This window comes from Chiloscyllium punctatum, chromosome 19 (assembly GCF_047496795.1).
Source record: "Chiloscyllium punctatum isolate Juve2018m chromosome 19, sChiPun1.3, whole genome shotgun sequence".
NCBI lineage: Eukaryota > Metazoa > Chordata > Chondrichthyes > Orectolobiformes > Hemiscylliidae > Chiloscyllium > Chiloscyllium punctatum.
Genome location: NC_092757.1, coordinates 45,031,593 through 45,051,918, shown reverse-complemented (window position 1 = coordinate 45,051,918; position 20,326 = coordinate 45,031,593). Strand labels below are relative to the sequence as shown.

At 44.0% G+C, this 20,326-nt stretch overlaps 1 long non-coding RNA gene and 1 other non-coding gene across 2 annotated transcripts; both read left to right on the top strand.

Moving 5' to 3' along the window:
- The first annotated feature begins 3,230 nt into the window (after positions 1 to 3,230).
- LOC140491306 (uncharacterized) lies at positions 3,231 to 12,603 on the top strand. The gene is made up of 2 exons (XR_011963281.1): positions 3,231 to 4,419; positions 9,741 to 12,603. It is a non-coding gene; the product is annotated as an uncharacterized lncRNA (long non-coding RNA).
- A 412-nt stretch (positions 12,604 to 13,015) lies between these two features.
- LOC140491729 (5S ribosomal RNA) lies at positions 13,016 to 13,134 on the top strand. Its single transcript, XR_011963400.1, has one exon. It is a non-coding gene; the product is annotated as a 5S ribosomal RNA (ribosomal RNA).
- Positions 13,135 to 20,326: the final 7,192 nt, after the last annotated feature.

The window sequence follows — 20,326 nt, the reverse complement described above, 5'->3', positions numbered from 1 at the left end:
GAGGTTAGGTCTGATCCAGGACAGTAGTGGGAGACTGTATTGAGTCGGAAGAGATAGGAGAGGTCTTGAATGAGTACTTTTCTTCAGTATTTACAAATGAGAGGGACCTTATTGTTGAAGAGGAGAATGTGAAACGGACTGGTAAGCTCGAAGAGATACTTGTTAGGAAGAAAGATGTGTTGGGCATTTTGAACAACTTCAGGATAGACAAGTCCCCCGGGCCTGACGGGATATATCCTAGGATTATGTGGGAAGCAAGAGAGGAAATTGCAGAGCCATTGGCAATGATCTTTTCATCTTCACTGTCAACGGGGGTGGTACCAGGTGACTGGAGAGTGACAAATGTTGTTCCCCTGTTCAAAAAAGGGAATATGGATAACCCGGGAATTACAGGCCAGTTAATCTTACTTCAGTGGTAGGCAAAGTAACGGAAAGGGTACTGAGGGATAGGATTTATGAGTATCTGGAAAGACACTGCTTGATTCGGGACAGCCAGCACGGATTTGTGAGGGGTAGGTCATGCCTTACAAGTCTTATTGAATTCTTTGAGGAGGTGACCAAGTATGTGGATGAGGGCAGAGCAGTGGATGTAGTGTACATGGATTTTAAGAAAGCATTTGATAAGCTTCCCCATGGTAGGCTTATGCGGAAAGTCAGGAGGTATGATAGCGGGAAATGTGGCCAGTTGGATAGAGAGGGATTAGCAGAGGGATTGAATTCAAGAGTCATGAAGTGATGTTGCAGCTGTACAGGACCTTGGTTGGGCCACATTTGGAGTACTGTGTGCAGTTCTGGTCCCCTCACTTTCGGAAAGATGTGGAAGCTTTGGAGAGAGTGCAGAGAAGACTTACCAGGATGTTGCCTGGAATGGAGAATAGGTCGTACGAGGATAGGTTGTGAGTGCTAGGCCTTTTCTCATTGGAACGGCGAAGGATGAGGGGTGACTTGATAGTGGTTTATAAGATGATCAGAGGTATAGATAGAGAGAGTAGACAGTCAGAAACTTTTCCCCCTGGTACAACAGAGTGTTACAACGGGACATAAATTTAAGGTGAAGGGTGGAAGGTATAGGGGGGATGTCAGGGGTAGGTTCTTTACCCAGAGAGTGGTGGGGGCATGGAATGCACTGCCCGTGGGAGTGGCAGAGTCAGAATCATTGGTGACCTTTAAGCGGCAATTGGAGAGGTACATGGATAGGTGCTTAAGCTAGGACAAATGTTCGGCACAACATCGGGGGCCGAAGGGCCTGTTCTGTGCTGTATTGTTCTATGTTCTATGCTGCTGGAGTTGGAGAGTTCGGAAAAGCCGCCTTGACTGAGATGAGGCAGAGACCTTCCACAATAAGGTTGGAAAATCTGCTGATGGCTAAAAGAACTGAAGATGACGGGAGGATGTTTAAAGAAACATTGAAGACGATAGGAAACCAGTTGATACCCCTGAGAGGGAAAGCTCTGCTTCACAGAAGAAAACAGTCATGGACAAAAATATCAGCATAGATCCTGCTGATTGGGAAAGATCCAGAGAGCAGGAAAGACACAAAGCAGTGTAAAAGAGCTCCCAAAAGGAATTTTGATCGGAATCTTTCCAGGGACATCAAAATCGAGAAGAAATGTTCCGCTGCCCTAAAGGGAAAGCGGGTGGTCAGGAGAAGGTGGGGACATTGTAAATGGTCGAGATGTTCCATCATTCCCCTTACCTCGTATTTTCAGGAGAAAAGGAGGATAGCTTGCCAGAAGTCCCGGTGAAATGAAAAGTGGATCGGGAAAAGCAACCGAATAAAATGAAGGTGAATAAAACATCGATAATGAGGAAATGACTGGAATCAAAGGGTGACAAATGCCTGGGATTAGGCGGGTTCCATCGGTGGGTGTTAAAACAAATCGACAAGCGCCTCATAGAATCCCGAACTGTAATCGTTCAGAATTCCCGAGATCCAGGAGTCGTCCCTCCGGATTGGATTGTTGCACGTGTCAGTCGCGCTTTTTAAGAGAGGAGAACCCGGAAAACTCGGGAATTGCAGAGCATGGAGCTTAGCACCTATGGCAGGGAATTTGTTGGAGTCTATAATCAAGGCTGGGATAAGTGAGCACCTCAAATTGTTGAGTTAACCAGGGAGAGCCACATGACAGGTAGGTCGTGCCTGATAAATTCATTGCAGAGGGTTTGAAGAGGGGACTAAGGTAGCTGTCAGGGAATAATGTCCGTAGATGTTGTTTACATGGACTTCTAGAAGGCATTTGACAAAGTCCACTTAAGTAGGTAGGAGCCAAGAGAATTGAGGGCAAATTCCTGACAGGGCTCGGAGATTGTTTGAGTGGCAGGTGACAGAAAGTAGAGATAATGGGTAGGTAGTCAATTGGCAGGATGGAACCAGTTATGTCTCACACGGACTTGTGTTAGGGCCTCAATTATTGATGTTATTTGTTAAGGGAATGGGTAATGGCACAGGAAGTCTTATCATAATTTGTGGCTGCATAAGTTAGGCTGCATTGTAGACTGTGTAGATGACAGCATAAAATTGCAAGGGGATATTGATAGATTAAGTCAATAAGCAAAACTGTGGCAAAAGCATTAGAATGAAAGCAACAGTGAGGCTATCCATTTTTGGATCAAGAAGGGACAGATCAAGGTATTTTTCTGGATGGTATGAAGTGCATGTCCAAGGAGACTTGGGGTTTCAGGTGCACACAACTTTAAAATGTCACGGACACGTACAGAAAATAATCCAGAAAGCGAACAGATTGCTGTCCTTTTTAAGTAGAGGACTGGAGTAGAAGGATGCCGAAGTTGTGCTGCAGTTCTACAAAACCCTGGGTAGATAGACCCCACTTGGAGTACTGTGAGCGGATCTGGGCCGCACACCTTCTGAAAGGAGTAGAATATTGATTGACAAGAATGATACCTGGACTTCCATGGTTAAGATGGAAGGAGAAATCATATCATTTAGGCCTGTGGTCTGTAGAATTGAGAATGTTAATGGGTGGTGTGATGAAAGTCTTGAAGACATGAATAGGAAAAGAGAAGGTGGAGAACGATAAACGATTTCTACTGGTTGGGGATTGTAGAATGAAGGAACATAACGTGAGACTTTGGGCCAGAGGGTTGCATAGAGATGTGAGGAAGCAGTCGTGCACACATCGGATGGTGGATTTTAGCCATCATTTTCTGACAAAGCGCAGTGGATGCTGGAGGAGTTGTTCTATTGAAATGTGAGGGAGATAAATGTTTGTGAAGCAAAGGTACCAAGGGCCAGAGGCTTGTATATGAAGTTGGGCAAGAGCTGAGCCATGATGTTTGAATGGAGGCAGAGGTTGTAGGGGCTAAACAGCGTTGTGGTGTGTGTATGTTGCTGTGGTTATAATTTGGAAAGGAGTTTATTTGTGAAGCAGTTTGGATGGGCATGTAATGAAATGGAGTGGAGTGAGTGTGAAGGAGTTGATCCTTGTGGGATATAGGTAAATTAATGTTACTTCTGCAATTCTGCAATTCTGCAATTCCATTTTACAAAGTAAAATGAACTCACACCTGTGTGTCATTGTTTTAGCCACGAGCTGAGTCAACAAGAATGGAAACGTTGTGGAGGAAATATATAATTGTTTTTGTATGAGCTAAAATTGTATGTTAGAATGAGATGTGCCAATAAAACAATGGTAGACATTACGGGCAAATAGATAAGATGTTGTGAGGGGATGAAGTTAAGCTAGATACGGCTGTACAAACAGTAGGTATAAACATCTGCTTCCCACTTTTACAAAAACACAGGAACAAACCCCAATTAAAAGGGTCATAGGGATCAGAACGGCCTCGGGAAAGGCACAGATGAAGGGGGTAGATAATGATGAAGAAAGAATATGCCTAACAATGACCTACAGCAGAATGAGGTCAAACAGCCTTGTGAGGCCAGGAATAAGCATTTTGTCACAGACAGGGCCGGATAAGGCAAGAGATAAACAGGGGTAATGGGAGCTGGTCTTGGGGAAGTGGACGATGTAAACAGGGGAGGAGCAATGTAAAACAAAAGACATCAAATCATATAAATATTATATATGAATTGAACTGGGTGTGTATGTCCTCTACCTTATAGGCACTGGACATCTCACCCACTTACAAGTGTAAAATAAAGGACACTGCTGATTCAGATGTTGTCTCGGACTACAATTATTGAGGTGTGTGAGCTTTGTTTCTCACAATTGGGGGCTGTCCGGGATTTTCTTCCATCACCGGGGGGAGTGGCTGGCCTTGGACACTGGGAAGACGCGTCCCGTTCCCCATTGAGGAGCGGTCTCGTGTCCTGGTTTGGTCTGCTCCCTTGGGCGACTGGTACGAATCCCACAAGAGAGACGTCTGAATCAGACAGGGATAGGCGTTCGATAGAAAATACGGTGACAAGGGGCCAGGCAACTCTCTGCACAGACCAAGGTAAGAAACCTGACTTTTAAGTATTACCTTGGTGGCCGGGATTGAGTTTTAGTAGTTAATAAGGGACTAACGAAGGAACTCAATATGGGTTGTGCCGTGGGTAGGGAAAAAGCCTCCGGGAAAACAAAAGAAGGAAAAAGCAATGGAAATGGAGGCGGGGTCTCTTACAACATACCTCCAGAAAGTCCTTTGGGGAGGATGTTGTGGAATTGGGAAAATAATACTTGTACAGGGGAAAAAGATGATTAAATATTGTTGCTTCGTATGGACGAAGGAATCCATTCTTCGTCCCGCCTCTTCTGGCCAAAATACAGGTCGGACAAAGACTGTAAATATCTGAATTTATTTGTCAATGAGTGAGAGAGAGAGAGAGAATGAAAAGAGCTGTACAGCTGGTAGAAAGTTTAACCCTTTGTGATTTGGTTTGAATGCACATTTGTTTGTTGGTGATTGAATGTTTGCGTTTTATTCCCTGGAGCTTGAGTTCCGGGACTGTTTTGAATCTGATTTTTATTATGGAAACTTAACATGATTTATTTTAAGGTGAAGGATTCTATAGAGATTATGAAAAAAAAAGAATGATAACTCCTGTTCTTCTCACAGGTCATAACTGCCTTACTATCAGTTTCTAACTAATCTCTTTTATCTTTACATAAAAGTGATTTAAGGAGGACAGTTGAAGTTTCAGTTCAACATTAGATTGTAGTAAAAACAAAATTCTATGGTTAATATCTGTGACCTTGGATTCGCCCATTGTTCATGCATTAGAAGTTTTTGTTAAACTTGAATAGACAAATTCTTTTAAGGCAGCTCTGATTATTTCACGACCTATAGTATTGTAATTGAGCAATGATTGGTCAGCACTACTTAAGAAAACTAATTTTGGATTTAAATTAAGGGACTAAAACTGGGTGAGTACAGTGGATTTCAAAATTGAGAACTGTATGCATTTTACATTTTGAATATTAAATACTGAATAAATGAATGTAAATATATAAATATATTTACAAGTTTGGAACAGGCTTTAAGGTGAGTCAAGCATGAATTGATGAATTGGTGTTTGAAGTTATGGGGAGCTAGAAATACTGCAATATTTCTTTAAAAAAGAAAAAGGGGAAGAACGTAATGACTTATCCCCTTCGGGAGGTACCAATAGGGGACAAAGAGATTGGGTTTGTAAGTGTCCCCCTCAGCAGTGGGGAGGTCAGAACATTTAAAAAAGAAATGAAGGTCCTGGTTGAGGATCCGGTAGGGTTGTCTGAACAAATTGATCAATTTTTGGGGCCCAGTCTGTATACCTGGGCTGGGTTAATGTCTATTTTGAATATATTATTTACTGGGGAAGAAAGGGGACTTGTATGGGGAGCAGCCATTAAAATATGGGACAGGGAACACCCCATTGGAGATGGGGATGCTGGACAGGGAGAGGTGAAGTTTCCCCTCAGAGACCCCCAGAGGGAAAATCAAAACCCGGAGCATAGAAAAGAAATGAGGGAATTGAAAGACCTGATTCTAAAAGGAATAAGAGAGGCAGTTCCAAAGTCACAGAATTTGACTAAAGCCTTTGAAGTTAGACAGGAGAAAGGTGAGACTCCCTCAGCTTTCTTGCAAAGATTAAGAGACTCAATGCGGAAATATTCTGGGATGAACCCTGAGGACCCAGTGGCACATGGTCTTTTGAAAGTACATTTTGTGACAAAGGCATGGCCAGACATACAGAGAAAGATACAGAAGATAGGGTGGAGTGAAAAGCCATTAGATGAATTGTTAAGAGAGGCACAGAAAGTGTTTGTAAAGAGAGAGGATGAGAGACAGAAACAGAAGGTGAAAATGATGGTAGCTGCGGTTGATGAGGTAGTTAAGAAAAGAATGGAACCGATAGTGACCAACCGGAGCGGTGGGTGGCAGCATGTCGGACAGAGAGGACAAGGGGGAGCGTTTGATAGAGGGTTCGAGTGACAGGGGCAGAGCTGGAGGTCTCCACAGGCAGGATGCTATTATTGCGGAAAGATAGGGCACTTTAAGCGGGAATGTCCTGCTCTGAAAAGGGAAGAGAGGGCAATTCCGCTTATGAATTTTGATGAAGAATAGGGGTGTCAGGGGTTCCTGCCCCCGGGGACCCACCAGGAACCCTTGATAAACCTGAAGGTGGGACCCTGTAAGGAAGAGGTCGTCTTCCTAGTAGATACTGGGGCAGCACGGTCATCGCTGAATTTTAAACCAAAGAAAGTAGGAATGTCAACACGGTCAATTACTGTTTCGGGGGTAAAAGGGGAAGGATTTACTGTTCCAGTATTTGAACCTATGATGATAGAAGGTCCTAAGGATAGGGTCACAGGGGAACTGTTGTATATCCCTGATATAGGAAGTAACTTATTAGGGAGAGATTTAATTATCCTCTTAGGACTGGGGATTGGAATTCAGGAAAAAGAATTAGTTGTAGAAAGGCAATGTTGACAAAGGATGTGGAGAGAGAGATAGACCCTATTGTATGGGCTAGAGAAGGGAATTGTGGAAAACTACAGATCCCTCCCCTTGAAGTAAATTTTTAAAAAAAGGAAAAGGGGACGTTGTCTGTGAGCGACAATATCCCATTTCCATAGAAGGTAAACGAGGACTGCAGCCAGTAATTGAAGGATTGATTAGAGATGGACTGTTGGAGCCATGTATGTCTCCTTATAATACCCCAATACTACCAGTGTGGACATCCGATGGAACTTATCGATTGGGGCAGGATTTGAGAACATTAAATCGCATAGTACAGATCAGGCACCCAGTGGTACCAAACCCCTATTCCTTATTAAGTGAGATCCCTCATGACCACAAATGGTTTAGTGTGATAGATTTAAAGGATGCCTTTTGGGCTTGTCCCTTGGCAGAGGAAGGTAGGAATATGTTTGCCTTTGAGTGGGAAGACCCTAAGACAGGACACAAACCGCAACACCTGTGCTTCCCCAGGGGTTTACGGAATCCCTGAATTTATTTGGACAGATGTTAGAACAAATATTGGAGAAATTTAGCAGCCCCAAGGGGACTACCCTGTTGCAGTATGTAGACGACCTCTTAGTAACAGGAAAAAGAAGAGAGAGAGTAGTAGAAGCCACTAACAAATTATTGAATTTCCTGGGTCAGCAGGGACTGCGAGTATCTAAAAACAAACTACAATATGTGGAGCAAGAAGTGAAATACTTGGGACATTTAGTTAGTGAGGGAAAGCGAAAGATAAGCCCGGAACGGATAGAGGGAATATTGGGGATGTCACTGCCCAGCACTAAACGGGAGTTACGCAAATGTTTGGGTCTAACGGGTTATTGCAGATTGTGGATTGATTCCTATGCACAGAAGACTAAGAAATTATATCTCAAACTATTAGAGGGGGAACCAAAATGTCTACTTTGGGATGATGAGGAAAAAGAACTAGTTGAGAAACTCAAAAGAGATCTGATCCATGCCCCCGTGTTAGCCTTACCTTCTCTAGATAAACCTTTCCACCTCTTTGTTACCGTGGATAAGGGAGCGGCTTTGGGAGCATTGACCCAGAGGTGGGGAGGAATGAGACAACCAGTAGCATATCTTTCGAAGCTACTGGATCCAGTATCCCGGGGGTGGCCTGAGTGTGTGCAGGCCGTGGCTGCCACTGCACTGTTGGTGGAGGAAAGCAGAAAGCTTACATTTGGGGGAGCCCTAATAGTAAGCACTCCACACCAAGTGAGAACAATCCTAAACCAAAAAGCTGGGCGATGGTTGACAGACTCGCGGATTCTGAAATACGAGGCAATATTAATAGAAAAGGATGATCTAGTGTTGGTCACTGACAATTGTTTAAATCCAGCTGCCTTTCATTGGAAAGGGGAAGGAGACTCTCCTCAGAATCCAGGGCACGATTGCCTTGACATTATAGAATACCAAACTAAGGACTGCATGGACCTGAGAGATGTTCCACTTCATGCAGGGGCTAGACTTTTTATAGACGGATCATCCCGGGTGACTGAAGGGAAAATACATAATGGGTATGCAGTCGTAGTTGGGACAAACAGTAGTGTGGTGGAGGCAGGACGGTTGCCAAATGGGTGGTCAGCTCAGACTTGTGAACTCTATGCATTGGAAAGAGCCCTTAGGGCATTGGAGAATAAAGAGGGAACAGTATACATTGACTCTAAATATGCATTTGGTGTTGTGCACACCTTCAGTAAGATATGGCAGGAACGACGGCTGATCAATAGCCGAGGGAAAGAATTAGTACATGAAGAATTGATTAAACGAGTCTTGGAGTCCCTATTACTTCCCCGAGAAATAGCAGTAGTGCATGTAAATGGTCATCAGAAAGGAAATGAACTAGAAGTTAGGGGAAATGGATTAGCCGATGAAGTGGCTAAGGAAGCAGCCCTGAACCCACAAGAAGTGGTGATTCATTCCCTACTACTTACTGTCCCAAGTCCTAGGGAAGCTCCTATATTTACTGAAAGCGAAGAAAATGAATTGAGAGATTTAGGAGCTGTAAAAACAGCAGACAGGCATTGGAGGTTACCTGATGGAAGGGAAATGTTAAACAAAATGATGATGTGAGAGATTATGGCTGTCCTACACCAAGGCAGCCATTGGGGAGTACAAGCAATGTGTGATTTAGTTCTTAGGGAATATGGATGTAAAGGAATATATACAATTGCTAAACAAATATGTGAGGGATGTATAATATGCAGAAAGGTAAATAAGAAAGTCTTGAGAAAACAGACCCCGGGAGGAAGAGACCCAGGATTGAGACCTTTCCAGAGTATACAAGTAGATTATACTGAACTCCCCAGGGTAGGGAGACTAAAATATTTGCTAGTCATAGTAGATCATCCATCTGGTTGGGTTGAGGCATACCCCCGAGCTACCGCCACTGTGAGTGGAGTGTCTAAAACAATATTGGAGCACATAATTCCCTGATATGGGCTCGTGAACCATATTGATTCCGACCAAGGAACTCACTTTACCCCCTGTAACACTTTAGAGGTAATGAAAGGGTTGGGAATTTCCTGGGAGTTCCATACTCCATGGCACCTGCCATCATCGGGAAGGGTTGAGAGAATGAACCAAACACTCAAACAACAGCTCTCTAAATTGATAATAGAAACCACACTCCCTTGGACCAAATGTTGACCTATAGCTCTCTTGTGAGTACGAACAGCCCCAAGGAAAGATTTGGGACTATCCCCCTATGAAATCTTATTTGGATTACCTTACTTGGGAACGAATGGAGAATTGCCAATTCCCGAAACTAAAGAGTTGTTCTTAAAGAAGTATATACTGGGCTTGTCCTCCTCTTTGTCTTTCCTCAGGAAACAGGGTTTATTGGCACAGACTCCACCCCTTGAATTCACCGTTCATCCCATCCAGCCGGGCGATTGAATCTTAGTAAAATCATGGACAGAGACTAAATTACAGCCGGACTGGGAAGGGCCGTACCAGGCTCTTTTGACGACCGAAACGGCAATAAGGACGGTGGGGAAAGGCTGGACTCACTACACTCGGATCAAAGGGCCAGTGGAATCTCCAGTTGAGGAAGAAGTCTGGACAGCCGAATCAACGCAAGATCCGCTGAAACTCAGATTAAAGAGACTTTGAGTAACTAATTATACAGTGGTGATGCGAGTGCGGGATTATTTCTGTAAGATTGTATATTAAGTCTTTTTGGTGCTTCAGCATGATGTTTAGAATACTGGGGATGCTGCTAGAATTATGATGCTAGCCCTTTTAGTATTGGGATTTCGTCAAATATCATTTTCATATGTATTATTAACGGTTCCTGAATTTGATAATCCACAAGTAATAGACGCTGATGTATGCAGCTTAGTAAATTGTGGGGATGTAGATAATCAGAGACAGTACCGCAGCTCTGAGATACATCTTACGTCCTATGGGGATGGCCTTGGGGATGGTACTTAGTATAATGATCTCATCACAGTACACTGGGCCCCCTTCCAACCAGCTCGTGATTGTCCTGATAAAAAGTGTAACCCAATATACCTAACGATAAGGAAAACCACATGGCATGAAACAATCCTGGGGGGGGCACCTATGAGATACAATGAAATGAAACGTTTGGGATAGAAATGAAAGCAAATGGGAAGGATTTCTTGGGCTATTGTTTTCAAATTAGCGAAGGACAGGGAAAACAGGTAGAACTACTGGGTAAGAAGATACAATCTTTCACCCCTCCCGATGATCCTAAAGTAGTAAAATTTATAGAGGTAAAGGACTTGAAACAGACCATTGAAATAGAAACTGGGTACGGGGATCCAAATGCCTGGGTTGAATGGGTAAAGTATACTGTGAAAAGTCTGAACAAAAGCAATTGCTCTGCATGTGCCTCCAGTCGGCCAGTGGCCCAGGGGGTTCCCTTTCCACTCGGGTGGAAGCGAGACAGGAAGGGCATGAAATGTATGATAGCCCTGTATCAGGATGAGACTGCATGGAATGATAGGAATTGTACCTCCCCTATCTCTGATGTTCCCTCCCTTGGAGAAGAAAGATGCAAAAGTTCCCCCCGCTGTTTTCTGCCGCAGTTGGAAATCACACAGCCTGTGTGTGTAGACGAGGTACAGGTCGGTCGAATGATTTGGGGGAGCTGAAATTATGTACAGAGATTAAGAATGTTACCGAAACGGAGAAGGGAAGGAACTACTCAGCACTAAAGGTTCCCCGAGCGGATCTGTGGTGGGACTGTGGAGGCAAAATATTGAGACCCACGCTACCTCCAGATTGGAGAGGGATATGTGCAATTGTACAATTGGCAATTCCATTTACCCTGGCATTTGAGAAGGAAAAGATAGGGGGGAAAAAGGGAAGGGGTAAGAGATTACTGTTAGACACTTCTTTCGATGACAGGCTTTGTCTCGATGCGGTAGGAGTCCCTAGGGGGGTACCTGATGAATCCAAGGCTCGTAACCAGATTGCAGCAGGCTTTGAGTCAGCTCTCTTCTGGTGGGTAACAGTTAATAAAAATGTAGATTGGATAAATTACATTTTCTATAATCAACAGCGATTTGTAAATTATACAAGAGATGCGGTTAAAGGAATATCAGACCAGCTTGATGCGACAAGTAGGATGGCATGGGAGAACAGAATGGCCCTTGATAGGGTTTTAGCAGAAAAAGGGGGTGTGTGTGTGTGTGATGTTAGGAGGAAGTTGTTGTACCTTTATTCCTAATAACACTGCACCTGATGGTTCAATTACTCGGGTCTTAAGAGGATTGACTACCTTAGCAGAGGAATTGGCTGAGAATCCAGGAGTAGACACATCTCTCACAGGATGGCTTGAGTCCTGGATTGGAAGGTAGAAGGGGATGGTGGTTTCTATCCTTACTTCCCTGATAGTAGTAGTCGGGGTATTGGTGGCCATTGGCTGTTGTATCATACCCTCTATACGAGGGCTCACCCAAAGACTGATTGAAACAGCCTTGATGAAACAGGTGCCCCGAAAAGAAAAATGCAGAAGATAACAAAGAGTAATTAAAAGAAAAGGGGGAAATTGTGGGATATAGGTAAATTAACGTTACTTCTGCAATTCCATTTTACAAAGTAAAGTGAACTCACACCAGCGTGTAATTGTTTTAGCCACGAGCTGAGTAAACAAGAATGGGAACGATGTGGAGGAAATATATAATTGTTTTTGTATGAGCTAAAATTGTATGTTAGAATGAGATGTGCCATTAAAACATTACGGGCAAATAGATAAGATGTTGTGAGGGGATGAAGTTAAGCTAGATACCCTTGTACAAACAGTAGGTATAAACATCTGCTTCCCACTTTTACAAAAACACAGGAACAAACCTCAATTAAAAGGATCATAGGGATCAGAACGGCCTCGGGAAAGGCACAGATGAAGGGGGGTAGATAATGATGAAGAAAGAATATGCCTAACAATGACCTACAGCAGGATGAGGTCAAACAGGCTTGTGAGGCCAGGAATAAGCATTTTGTCACAGACAGGGCCGGATAAGGCAAGAGATAAACAGGGGTAAAGGGGGTCGGTCTTAGGGAAGTGGAAGATGTAAACAGGGGAGGAGCAATGTAAAACAAAAGACATCAAATCATACATAATATTTATATGAATTGAACTTGGTGTGTATGTCCTCTACCTTATAGGCAGTGGACATCTCACCCACTTGCAAGTGTAAAATAAAGGACACTACTGATTCAGATTTTGTCTCGGACTGCAATTATTGAGGTGTGTGAGCTTTGTTTCTCACAGTACCAAGGGCCAGAGGCTTGTATATGAAGTTGGGCAAGAGCTGAGCCATGATGTTTGAATGGAGGCAGAGGTTGTAGGGGCTAAACAGCGTTGTGGTGTGTGTATGTTGCTGTGGTTATAATTTGGAAAGGAGTTTATTTGTGAAGCAGTTTGGATGGGCATGTAATGAAATGGAGTGGAGTGAGTGTGAAAGAGTTGATCCTGTTGTGTAATAAACGTGTGTGTGTGTGTGTGTCTAGGGTGAAGTAGAGGAACTGAAAGGAAAAAGAAATGTTTTGGTGCAGGATGATTGAATGGCAAAATGTTGTTGTAAATGCAGCAGTGTGCGCCTTTAAGGAAGCAGAAATGGAAGCAGTCTGTGCCTACGGCCATACTAGTCTGAAAACGCCCGATCTCGTCTGATCTCGGAAGCTAAGCAGACTCAGGCCTGGTTAGTACTTGGATGGGAGACCGCCTGGGAATACCAGGTGCAGTAGGCTTTTGCAGCCACCAGAGGTTGCTCACAGCTTCGCACTCTCACACTCCCATTCATCAAGCAACGTCCTATTAACTACTCGCTTCGTCTCTCTGTCTCACTTTTTCTTGCCCAATTTCATTGTTCAGCTTCTTCCCCCAATACACAAACACATCATTACTGCTTGAGATTGGAGCAAACGCACCAGGAACACCAAAGCAGCAAGTATTTTATTGAAGAGCACAAACCGTGATTTTTATTAAGTGATGCCTCACTTTCGATGATCACACTTCCCTGATCGATGTCAGCGTTCCCCTGTTTTCTAACAATCGTCTAACTAGTGGTGTGGATAGGGTCTGAAAGCAACAACGTTGTGGTGAGGGCTTGTCAGGTGAAGGGTGTTTTACAATATCTGCACTCACCGGTCGAGTTCATACAACGGTGGATCGATATGGTTACGGCAGGAAGAATGGGTCAGCAAACACAGCAAGTTCAATCATTGTAATGATTATTATTACACATCAGCAGCAAATAATAAGATAAGTGTAAAGAGGGAGTATTTAAAATGCCAGGTACAAAAATCAAGGCTTATTCTCTAACATCCGAAGCCTTCACAAACAGATCGGCCTAATAATGGCACAAATGGTGATGAATGGTTCGATCTAATTGACATCACTGTGCCTTAGTTACAAGTTGACCAAGGTAGAGAAATAACATTTCCAGAGTGCAGACTATTAGCAATAGTAAGGTGGAATTTGGAAAGAGGAGTAGGCCCTGACATTTAAGGATGACAGAAGGACATTAGTAAGTAAGGATATTACTTTGGAAATCTTAACCGTGCACTAAGATAATCATACCATTTGAAGACACTGTCAAGATGCTTTGAAGAAAGGCAACTCCTGTTGGACTAAATGCAAGAGAATGTTGTGTTCATTAACAGTCGGGTGGATAAAGGCAGAAGCAATAGGTTCCCATGACTTGGATTTTCAGACTGTATTTCCTATAATTTCAGACTGAGATGAGGTGAACTTTCGACAGTTATTGTGTTGTTAATCTTTAGAATGATATTCTCCAGAGTGTGGTGTGGGTTCTACTGTTGAGGATACTTCAGTGTCAGTGGATGGGGTTTTGATATCTTAAGGAATTCTGAGAGGGAGGTGCAGTTGAGGTGGATCGATGGTCATCAGTTTGAATGGTGGAGCTCTCTGGTGTGAGATATTGACCGCGGAGAGTGTGCTGCAGATTGAGCAAAGCAAAAGGTGGTCTCCAGAAGGATAATTGTGAAGACCGAGGTTATAGGATAGTGGTATAGGAGGGATATGGAAAATGGCAGAGGTGGTGGAGTAGCCTCCATGATGAGAAACAAAATTCTGTCAATGATGAGGGAGGACATAATGAAGGAAACGCATTCAGTGGAGACCGTGCGGGTGGAACTGAGGAATAGTCGAAATCCTAAAATTGTAATAGGTGTTATGTACAGACCGCCTGGTAGCAGCTCTGAAGTCCTGGATGGTAAAAATGCACAAAACTAGGCAATATGTAACAAAGTAAAAACAATGACTGCAGATGCTGGAAACCAAATACTGGATTAGTGGTGCTGGAAGAGCACAGCAGTTCAGGCAGCATCCAATATGTAACAAAGCCAGAGTACTACTCATGAGGGATTTTAACGTGAACACAGATTTAGAGGGAGTCAAGCATTTGTCAGAAAGGTAGTGCATGTCTGGTGTATTGCCGGTACTGTTTCTCACTGCATTATGTCCTATATGCTTCATGTGGACAAGCAGTATTGGATTTATTAATGAGTAATGAGTTGGAATTAATGAGTGAGCTAGTTGTGCGTGGCCACTTATCATAGAGCGATGATAGCACTATCAAGTTCAAGGCAGTGTTTGAAAGCACAAAGCATGTATCTGCTGTATTTGGTAACGAACTGGAACAAGTGATGGGCTTGTTAGTGGATGAACATTTTGGTGATGGTGACCACAATTTTGTGACTTTCACCTTGGTTATGGAGAGAGATAGGTGCATGCAACAGGGTTGGTTTTACAATTGGGGGAAGGGTAAATACAATGTTGTAAGACAGGATCTGAGGAGCATAAGTTGGGAGCATAGGCTGTTAGGGAAGGATGTTGTGGAAATGTGGAACTTTTTCAAGGAACAGATACGACATGTCCTTGATATGTATGTACCTGTCAGGCAGGAATAAGATGGTAGGGTGAGGGCACCTTGGTTGACAAGGGAGGTTGAATGTCTTGTAAGGAGGAAGGAGGCTTACATAAGGTTGAGGAAACGAGGTTCAGAGAGCGTTGGAGGGATACAGGATAGCAGGCGGGAGCTGAAGAAAGGGATTAGGAGAGCTAAGAGAGGGCATGAAAAGTCTTTGGCATATAGGGTCAAGGATAACTCCAAGGCCTTTTATGCGTATGTGAGAAACATGAGAATGACGAGAACGAGGGTAGGTCCGATCAAGGACAGTAGCGGGAGACTGTGTATTGAGTTGGAAGAGATAGGAGAGGTCTTGTATGAGTACTTTTCTTCAGTATTTACAAACGAGAGGGACCTTATTGTTGAAGAGGAGAGTGTGAAATTGACTGGGAAGTTGGAAGAGATACTTGTTAGGAAGGAAGATGTGTTGGGCGTTTTGAACAACTTGAGGATAGACAAATCCCCCGGGCCTGACGGGATATATCCTAGGATTATGTGGGAAGCAAGAGAGGAAATTGCAGAGCCATTGGCAATGATCTTTTCGTCTTCACTGTCAACGGGGGTGGTACCAGGGAACTGGAGAGTGGCGAATGTTGTGCCCTTGTTCAAAAAAGGGAATAGGGATAACCCCGGGAATTACAGGCCAGTAAGTCTTACTTCAGTGGTAGGCAAAGTAATGGAAAGGGTACTGAGGGATAGGATTTATGAGTATCTGGAAAGACAGTGCTTGATTAGGGACAGCCAGCACGGATTTGTGAAGGGTAGGTCTTGAGGAGGTGACCAAGTATGTGGATGAGGGTAGAGCAGTGGATGTAGTGTACATGGATTTTAGTAAGGCATTTGATAATGTTCCCCATGGTAGGCTTATGCGGAAAGTCAGGAGGTATGATAGAGGGAAATTTGGCCAGTTGGATGGAGAACTGGCTTACAAGTCGAAGTCAGAGAGTGGTGGTAGATGGTAAATATTCAGTCTGGAGCCCAGTTACAAGTGGAGTTCTGCAGGGATCAGTTCTGGGTCCTCTGCTGTTTGTAATTTTTATTAATGACTTGGAAGAGGGAGTCGAAGGGTAGATCAATAAATTTGCAGATGATACAAAGATTGGTGGAGTTGTGGATAGTGAGGAGGGCTGTTGTCGGCAGCAAAGGCACTTCGATGTGATGCAGAGCTGGGCTGAGGAGTGTCAGATGGAGTTTAACACTGTCAAGTGTGAGGTTGTCCATTTTGGAAGGACAAATAAGAATGCGGAATACAGGGGTAACGGTAGGGTTCTTAGTAAGGTGGAGGAACAGAGGGATCTTGGGGTCTATGTACATAGATCTTTGAAAGTTGCCACTCCAGAGAGCTTGTAAGGAGGCCTATGGAGTATAAGCGTTCATTAGCAGAGGGATTGAATTCAAGAGTCGTGAAGTGATGTTGCAGCTGTACAGGACCTTGGTTAGGCCACATTTGGAGTACTGTGTGCAGTTCTGGTCGCCTCACTTTTGGAAAGATGTGGAAGCTTTGGAGAGAGTGCAGAGAAGATTTACCAGGATGTTGCCTGGAATGGAGAAAAGGTCGTACGAGGATAGGTTGAGAGTGCTCGGCCTTTTCTCATTGGAGCGGCGAAGGATGAGGGGTGACTTGATAGAGGTTTATAAGATGATCAGGGGAATAGATAGAGTAGACAGTCAGAGACTTTTCCCCCGGGTACAACAAAGTGTTGAAAGGGGACATAAATTTAAGGTGAAGGGTAGAAGGTATAGGGGGGATGTCAGGGGTAGGTTCTTTACCCAGAGAGTGGTGGGGGCATGGAATGCACTGCCTGTGGGAGTGGCAGAGTCAGAATCATTGGTGACCTTTAAGCGGCATTTGGATAGGTACATGGATAGGTGCTTAAGCTCGGACAAATGTTCGGCACAACATCGTGGGCTGAAGAGCCTGTTCTGTGCTGTGTTGTTCTATGTTCTATGCTGCTGGAGTTGGAGAGTTCGGTAAAGCCGCCTTGACTGAGATGAGACAGAGACCGTCCACAATAAGGTTGGAAAATCTGCTGATGGCTAAAAGAACTGAAGATGACGGGAGGATGTTTAAAGAAACATTGAAGACAATAGGAAACCAGTTGATACCCCTGAGAGGGAAAGCTCTGCTTCACAGAAGAAAACAGTCATGGACAAAAATATCAGCATAGATCCTGCTGATTGGGAAAGATCCAGAGAGCAGGAAAGACACAAAGCAGTGTAAAAGAGCTCCCAAAAGGAATTTTGATCGGAATCTTTCCAGGGACATCAAAATCGAGAAGAAATGTTCCGCTGCCCTAAAGGGAAAGCGGGTGATCAGGAGAAGGTGGGGACATTGTAAATGGTCGAGATGTTCCATCATTCCCCTTACCTCGGTATTTTCAGGAGAAAAGGAGGATAGCTTGCCAGAAGTCCCGGTGAAATGAAAAGTGGATCGGGAAAAGCAACCGAATAAAACGAAGGTGAGTAAAACATCGATAATGAGGAAATGACTGGAATCAAAGGGTGACAAATGCCTGGGATTAGGCGGGTTCCATCGGTGGGTGTTAAAACAAATCGACAAGCGCCTCATAGAAGCCCGAACTGTAATCGTTCAGAATTCCCGAGATCCAGGAGTCGTTCCTCCGGATTGGATTGTTGCACGTGTCAGTCGCGCTTTTTAAGAGAGGAGAACCCGGAAAACTCGGGAATTGCAGAGCATGGAGCTTAGCACCTATGGCAGGGAATTTGTTGGAGTCTATAATCAAGGCTGGGATAAGTGAGCACCTCAAATTGTTGAGTTAACCAGGGAGAGCCACATGACAGGTAGGTCGTGCCTGACAAATTCATTGCAGAGGGTTTGAAGAGGGGACGAAGGTAGCTGTCAGGGAATAATGTCCATAGATGTTGTTTACATGGACTTCTAGAAGGCATTTGACAAAATCCACTTCAGAAGGTAGAAGCCAAGAGAATTGAGGGCAAATTCCTGACAGGGCTCGGAGATTGTTTGAGAGGCAGGTGACAGAAAGTAGAGATAATGGGTAGGTAGTCAATTGGCAGGATGGAACCAGTTATGTCTCACAAGGACTTGTGTTAGGGCCTCAATTATTGATGTTATTTGTTAAGGGAATGGATAATGGCACAGGAAGTCATATCATAATTTGTGGCTGCATAAGTTAGGCTGCATTGTAGACTGTGTAGATGACAGCATAAATTTGCAAGGGGATATTGATAGATTTAGGTCAATAAACAAAACTGTGGCAAAAGCATTTGAATGAAAGCAATAGTGAGGCTATCCATTTTTGGATCAAGAAGGGACAGATCAAGGTATTTTTCTGGATGGTATGAAGTGCATGTCCAAGGAGACTTGGGGTTTCAGGTGCACACAACTTTAAAGTGTCACGGACACGTCCAGAAAATAATCCAGAAAGCGAACAGATTGCTGTCCTTTCTGAGTAGGTCAAAGTTTGGGAGAAGATTTGTAGCTCGGGTGCTCGTTGTGGTTCTGTTCGTCAAGCTGGGAATTTGTCTTGCAAACGTTTCATCCCCTGTCTAGGTGGACCCAAAGGACTAGCCACACTACCATACATCAGGAGTATTTCCGAACTGACAGCCAGACTACTGCGACCACTAGGACTCATAACAGCACACAAACCTACAGCCACGCTCAGACAACAACTCACCAGAACGAAGGACCCGATACCCAACATGAGCAAAACCAATGTAGTGTACAAAATCCCATGCAAGGACTGTACAAAACACTACATCGGACAAACAGGAAGACAGTTAACGATCCGTATGCACAAACACCAACTAGCCACGAAACGACACGACCAGCTATCCTTAGTAGCCACACACACAGACGACAAGCAACATGAATTCGACTGGGACAACACTACCATTATAGGGCAAGCCAAACAGAGAACAGCCAGGGAATTCCTAGAGGCATGGCACTCATCCACAGACTCTATCAACAAACACATCGACCTGGACCCAATATACCGGCCACTAAAGTGGACAGCTCGAACTGACAACTGGAAGCGGCAGAGACAGGCCACAATAAATGCCGGAGCAAACAGCACAGAAGCGCTTCACAGGAGGCTCCCAAGCACTGAGGATGTCACCTAGACAGGGGACGAAACGTTTGCAAGACAAATTTCTAAGTAGAGGACTGGAGTAGAAGGATGCCGAAGTTATGCTGCAGTTCTACAAAACCCTGGGTAGATAGACCCCACTTGGAGTACTGTGAGCGGATCTGGGCCGCACACCTTCTGAAAGGAGTAGAATATTGATTTACAAGAATGATACCTGGACTTGCATGGTTAAGATGGAAGGAGAGATCATATCATTTAGGCCTGTGGTCTGTAGAATTGAGAATGTTAATGGGTGGTGTGATGAAAGTCTCGAAGACATGAATAGGAAAAGAGAAGGTAGCTAATGATAAACGATTTCTACTGGTTGGGGATTGTAGAACGAAGGGACATAGCGTGAGACTTAGGGCCACAGGGTTGCGTAGAGATGTGAGGAAGCCATCGTGCATACATCGGATGGTGGATTTTAGCCATCATTTTCTGACAAAGTGCAGTGGATGCTGGATGAGTTGTTCTATTGAAATGAGAGGGAGATAAATGTTTGTGAAGCAAAGGTACCAAGGGCCAGAGGCTTGTATATGAAGTTGGGCAAGAGCTGAGCCATGATGTTTGAATGGAGGCAGAGGTTGTAGGGGCTAAACAGCGTTGTGGTGTGTGTATGTTGCTGTGGTTATAATTTGGAAAGGAGTTTATTTGTGAAGCAGTTTGGATGGGCATGTAATGAAATGGAGTGGAGTGAGTGTGAAAGAGTTGATCCTGTTGTGTAATAAACGTGTGTGTGTGTGTGTGTCTAGGGTGAAGTAGAGGAACTGAAGATGGAGATGGGAGAATAGAAAGGCAAAGGAAAAAGAAATGTTTTGGTGCAGTCTGATTGAATGGCAAAATGTTGTTGTAAATGCAGCAGTGTGTGCCTTTAAGGAAGCAGAAATGGAAGCAGTCTGT